The 6,737-nt window shown below is 34.8% G+C and overlaps 1 long non-coding RNA gene across 1 annotated transcript; it reads right to left on the reverse strand.

Annotated features, from left to right (window-relative positions):
- Window positions 1-227: 227 nt before the first annotated feature.
- LOC134219884 (uncharacterized) lies at window positions 228-1,161 on the reverse strand. Its single transcript, XR_009981696.1, has 4 exons — window positions 1,024-1,161; window positions 473-609; window positions 321-412; window positions 228-259 (listed from the first exon to the last, which is right to left on the reverse strand). It is a non-coding gene; the product is annotated as an uncharacterized LOC134219884 (long non-coding RNA).
- Between the last annotated feature and the right edge of the window lie 5,576 nt (window positions 1,162-6,737).

The following is a 6,737-nucleotide window of genomic DNA, read 5'->3' on the forward strand; positions in this document are numbered from 1 at the left end:
CACTTAAAATTTAAATTAAAAAAACAAAATAGAATTTGTAAAATTAAAATTTAGTTAAAATTGAATAGAAATTAAACATAATTAAAGTTCAAAAAGAATACATTAATTTAAAATTAAATTCAAATCATATTAAATTAAACTTTAATGAAAAATAACTGATTGGTTGCAGATCTTCTCCTATTTGTAATGTGTGTTGTTGCGTCATCTTTATGTAATCGGGGCTGGACTTGCTATCGGTGGATGAAAATTTCGTCACCTACTGATTGGGGGTGGAATTTAAATTATTTTAATAACACTTACAAGCGTGAAGAGAAACTTACATCATTGCCAGCTTCATACTAAATAATTTGGAATCCACCGTCAATGCAATTCCGGAAGAACTTTAGATGGATTCGTTACAAGTGGGTAGTTGCTGAAATACGAGTGAGTGTCAAACAAAGACGTTAGGGGTTTCAAATATTGTTATTCTTACCGTGGCGAGAATGATTCGTCCAGATATAAACATGCCCTTTGTAGAGTTCTGTTTTCCTTGTAGAACGTAGTGGAACCTGCTAAGTGCTCGTCCGTCTGTAGTCCGTGACCTCCAACCAAAGTTGTAATCGGTAAAAACTGAAGAGAAACAAAACAAATATCTAAAGTTGCACTTACTGCTCACATATGTAGCCTCACACCCCAGGAATACTATCCGTTAGATTTAGGTCCCCATAAAATTTCCAATGGGGCAGAATTTTATTTCCGGAAGAGAAATACCGGCAACTCCACTTAATTATAAAGGCTCAGGGGAACAAATTTCGTGGACAAGATTTCAAAGGTTCGATGTTCTGGTGGCGTAACTCCGCAGAATCAACAATTTGTTTACCCTTACGTAAAAGTTGCATTACCTATCGGAAACCCTGCCTACGAATTACGTTACCATGTATATGTTAAAAGGACGGGTGCCGATTTTCCGCATCAATTCTTTTTTTCTTAAATCCCGCGCCAAAATCATTCGGGATGTTATGAGATTGAATTATCACAACTTACCATGATTATGGAAACACTTATTCACTGCTCCACCGCTTGGATACAATCAGATTCTTCCGCAATGAAAGACACTTCGTGTAAATATAATTCCATTCTTTGTTTACGATGCAGCACCAGAAGTTGACTGTCAAAGTTGAGCGATACACACTCAACGGAAAACACACAAAACACATAATTGATGTTTCTAGTGTATGAAAAAGTGAAAAAAAAAACAATAGGAAAACAAAACAATGGAAAGTTTATTGCTTTTAAATGTAGTTTCATCATCAAAAAAAATGTTCCAAAACTCATATTCCCTTTACTTTTTTTTATTTTTTCAACATTTTCTTAATAACGAAATAGGATTGTACGACCATTTCGTACATATTTGACAGACAATAAAAAACAATATAAACATAATAGAATGAATTAGTAACAATTAAATGCATTGTTGTTATGACGTAAGTACAATAGATATATTTTTCTATTGTCAAAAAATCTATAATAAATGTACAATAGATGGAAATGTCTCCCATATAAATTATAATATTCCAATTGGTTATACAATACAATAAGCATATGCGGTATTTCGAAAAATTTCGTTTTAGGGCATTCGAAACGAAATTCCGCGGAATTTCGCGGAATTTTAGTATGGCGAAATCTGATTTTCTGATTTCGTTTCGTATCGATTAATTTCAAAAATTTCGACGGAAAAATCATGCTTTTAACGAAATTAAACGGAATTTCGCGGAATTTCGAAATGAATTTTTAATATTTCAAATTTTCATATCGTAAAAAAATTTGGCTGCGCCGCTGAATAAAGCCATTCAAACTCTATTTAAAATTTTATAAGGTACATCGGGCAAGTTGAAACGGTTTTTTTAAGTTGAACTTTGTAGTGCTATAAAAAAAATCATTCTTTGATAAATTTTGAGTTCGTTTGCGGCATTTGCTAGTTCGGGGCAAAGATTATACATAAAAAATTAGCAACCTTACCAAACTTTCCTATAAATAGTTAGTATACTAAAATTATATTTTTATATGCATCGTTTCAACTTCCCCACGTATCGGGGCAAGTTGAAACACTGCGCTATATACAGACATTAGTCAATTTTGCCGTATCAAAAACAAAATATAGTACTCCTATAGTGAAACCTAAGATGCACAGAGTTGGTATGGTGACTGTACTGCTAGGATACTCATAAGAGTCCCATGTAAATGTTGATGTAATCTTCTGATGATTTTGAATATCTTTCAGACGTTAGCTCAAAATTTTCCCCTGTTAAGGAAAAGTGATAAAATAGTAGGCTTTGTTCTAGAATTTTGAAAATCAAATCCTTCTTGTATTGTCCATCTTGATATTTACTCGGATTACTTTTCAGGATTAATTTAATTATTTGGTTCGCTTGAATTGTGCGCTTGATCAATTCGTTTGTGGCTTCTTAGTAAATTCACATTAATTAACCAGCATATCTCTCACAAACTGCTCGATTGAAGAAATAGGGGACTAGGGAAGTGAAAGGTGGAGTTAACAAAATGGTTACATGCTCTGTTTTATTTTTTTGAAAGTCAGTGCTCACTACGAGGGAAAGTAGAATAAGAATCTCAAAACAAGACCATGCAGTTTGAACATGACCCCTTTTAATTCTATTCTTGAGTGGAAATTGCAGGTGGGTTGCATTCATGACGGGATGGGCGAAAATTTATTGAATTTATTTTCAGAAGCTTGGACCTTTTTATAAATTTATATTATCCGAATGTATTTACGGACCAATGTGAATTCTGGAAAAAAAATCATTTTAAATTGCGAGGGTGACGTTTTGAGCCGTTGTTTCAACTTGCCCCGCACAACGCATTTCTATTTGTCCCGATGGGTTGAAAATGCGAAGCAATTTTAAACGACAAAAATACGATAATTCACCGGGTCTTTCATCGATTTTTTATAATCATTATGCTTATTCAACACTAGCAGACCCGACGAACATCGTTTCGCTTAAAATTGATTTATTTTCTGAATACTTCTTGAGTTATGAAGAAATTGATGTTTCATTTGTATGGAAGTTCCCCTTTTCAAAAGAGAGAGGGATCTCGAACCATCTTAGGAACCTTCCCCGGCCCAAAAACCTCTGCATACAAATTTTAACGCCGATCCGTTCAGTAGTTTCGAAATCTATAAGGTTCAGACAGACAGAAATTCATTTTTATGTATATAGATTGGATGATTACCTACCGTGAAAATTTGATGGAAAACACATGATACAAACACCATTTTGAGACTTATTTCATTGGCACGCCAAAAACAACTACCATGATATGTGAAGCAACTTTATCCAATGAAAATTTGCAGGAAATCGTTGATTCCAGCGTTAATTTTTGGTTTTTGTTTAGGGGGTCCATTATATGCACGGGGTCCATTACTAGCACTCTCCCTAATATTTAGCAATAAACGTAAATGTCTGAGTTCTAGTTTGATGGCATAAAATTAGTTTACGTTTAATAGCTAAAGGCTTATACATTGTTCTCAAGGTATTTATATTTTTATTATAAAGGTATTATTTTTTATTATGTATTATATTTTTTCAAGTGAAATCTTTTGTACTTGTAACTTTCGCTTCTCTTATATAAATAATGGATATTTCTATCGAGTTTAGATAGTTTCTATCGAGGAAGATAAACATCGATTTTTGAAGCATATTGTATGGAAGGTTCTGTACCAAATTAATTTGGTTACACTGGCGACCACCTCATAAGAGCTACCGACTGAATAGTAACAAGGCAGACACGATTGAATTGTCACATCATGTCCTGGCTTTCAGCAAACACGTATGCCTATTTTTATTGCTAAAACACAGAAATAGTTTTTTTGGAAATCAGCAAATAACCGTATTTTGTACGGAAGTCTGTTTTTTATTATGCTGAGCTGCAGAAATAAAAACTGATTGTGTATTTTTAATATTGTGAAAATTGTTTGGATACTCAAAATTACCTTCATCCTATAAATTCAATAGACCTTCAAGATCCTCAACTTAAGTAGGTTCAAGTTCCCTATATTCTCTTAATTATTCAGATCTGTTATAGTTTTTTTTACATTCTATTTCCAATGGTTTGAATTTCTAGGCTTTATAGATTCGTCATGGAATGGAGAACGTTTTCCGGGGCGCCAGGCAATGTGAGGCAAGTAGGCTGAACCCGGAACTGTCTCACATAATCCGGGACGTTTGTAACCTAATTCCTACATGCAGATAGCGTAATGGTGTTGCTAGAGTAAGAGCATCTCACAGCTATTATTGTTAAGGTCCGACTCCCATCAGCGCACCATAGAATTTTTCTAATCGTTCTCACAAAAAGTGAGTGAGAGGTGAAGTGATTAAATGAAAAAGGTTTTCGTCTAGCAGTAACGATTTTCGTTTATCTTCAAAGGCCGAGAAAAAATGATGGATGAAAAATTCCCCTCACCATAGCCAAATAAAAAATGCTCGCTTAATATTTCCATCAGACCTCAGTAAAAATTTAGAAAAAGTCGAGTTTACACACTTAGTTTTTATTTCTGCAGCTCGGTAAAAATCCGCATAGCCGTGCGCCAGCAAAATAAATAACTGATATTCCGACAAAAATAATGTTTGTTAGCTGATTTTCGGCAAATTATTTGCTGATTTCCAGCAATTTTGACAGAAATCTCGGCAAAAAACATGTTTGCTGGGGCACGGCTGTGCGAATCTCGGTAAAAGTTGACCATTTTGCTGACATCCCGGTAAAAAAAATTAAGTGTGTACTACTGCAACCAACAGCTGTTTGGAAAGTCTCACAGATTCAATAAATCTTCATGAATTTGGTTGGAAATTTGCCTGGAGACTTTATTCAAGATGTCGATTGAAATGGAAGGGTGGTGAATCTGTAATACTTTTCAAAATGATGAACAAATCCAATAAATATGAAATCTGTTGATTGCAGTTAAAAAATCAGCTTTAATTTATTTTTACTGAGGCCTGTTGGAAATATTAGCGATGAATATTTTTACGTTGTTTATGGTGAAGAGGTATACTTTTGAAAATGGTAAACAGGTACAAAACTGATCTGTTACTTATGTCCTTTTGTAAAATTAAGCTAGATTCTACCTATGGAATTTGGGTAACACTATATTTCTTTAACAATATTAAACAAAATTAATTTTATTTATTCGTATTCTTTTTATTAGTTTTTTGCATTATGTATATAATGCAAAAAAAAAAATTCAATAAAAATTCCGCGGAAATTTTTAAATTTCGTTTCGTTTCGAAAAATTTCGAATCAAATGGACCTCAATTTCGTTTCGTTTCGAAGTATCGGAAGTAAATCTGAATTTCGTTTCGTTTCGTTCCGAACTAACAATAGCATTTCAAATTTCGTTTCGTTTCGTTTCGTCAGGAAAAAATGTGTTATCGCATACCCTTACAATACAAGTTACTGTAATTTTTTATCCGGGAGGCGTTGATGCGTGTTGTGAACTGCCTATGCGAAATTCTCATACGAATCTTTGTTTTATTTTTTTGCTATTTACTCAACTTTGCTTATGATTTTCACATTGGGAAATATCATATAAACCCGTCGGAAACTATAACGAACGTAACTGCTGAAGGAATGAAGAAAATCCGTCCAGCCGTTTTCGAGTTATGCGGATACGAACACAGACCATTTAATTTTTATTATATAGAAGATGGTGGCGTCTTAGCGAAAACTCATCGAGTGGTCGTCGAACAATAACAACACGAAGTGGAATTCTAACCCTAACGTTTCGACAAGCATTGGGTTGCAGTTAGTTATTGGAAACGTGCATTGGGGACACAAAATTGGTCCTTCTCAGGACCAGCATCTTCTGAACAGAAAGGGTTGATTGCAAAATGGACTGTTTCGGTGGAATTGGCGTTTGGCGTGATAGTTCGGTTGCTGTAAGCGATTCCATTCATTCGAACAAATTTGTTGCGTTGTCACTCACCGACGCGCGCTTTTCATTCTGCTATCGAAGAAAAACCTTCTGTTAACGCCAAACTATTAATTTTGGACTTTGATGAACATTCTTGCATCCCGGATTAAACTACCCTTGTGTAAAATAATGGTACTGTAAAGAACCGATATTTTTCAAATAATGGAACTTTTCAATCCTCAACTACAACAAAACATAATCAAAATCTTGTGAGGCAATTCCATTTGACTGCTACTGACGCCATCTATTTGAACAAACTCATTGCATCATCTCCCTCCGAAGTGCGCTTGTGGTTGTGCTACCAAAAGGCAACTTTCTGTCGTCGCCAAACGATGGTAACCCGAAAAAAATCGATATCGTTTCTAATGACTAACGAAACAAAACCAAAGAATCTTGGCAGAAAATTTCACTTTCCGTCGACGACGGCCAAATCGATGAAGACGCCACCTTAGTTAAAATTTCGTTTAGCTGCCTTAGTTTTTCAAATGGCGCATTATTAAAAACAACAAATCTTTCCAAAATCGTCATTGTCGTTTAAACAGCCGAACAGTCTGTTTGTCTGGGTAAACAATTTTCCTAGCGGTCAAAACCTCTTCTTGGATAAATAGTTTAAGTCCTGAAAAGGACTGTTTGTAATTTATTCTTGAAGTCCTGCTCACGTTGCCACCAGCGCTATAGAAAACGATGCATGTACGCTTCCATCGCGGGCGGAAGTCGAACGTTGCAAATTAATATATTTGTGTTTTGTTTCGCGCCACCTCCGATTCTGTGTATT

This window comes from Armigeres subalbatus, chromosome 3 (assembly GCF_024139115.2).
Source record: "Armigeres subalbatus isolate Guangzhou_Male chromosome 3, GZ_Asu_2, whole genome shotgun sequence".
Lineage (NCBI taxonomy): Eukaryota > Metazoa > Arthropoda > Insecta > Diptera > Culicidae > Armigeres > Armigeres subalbatus.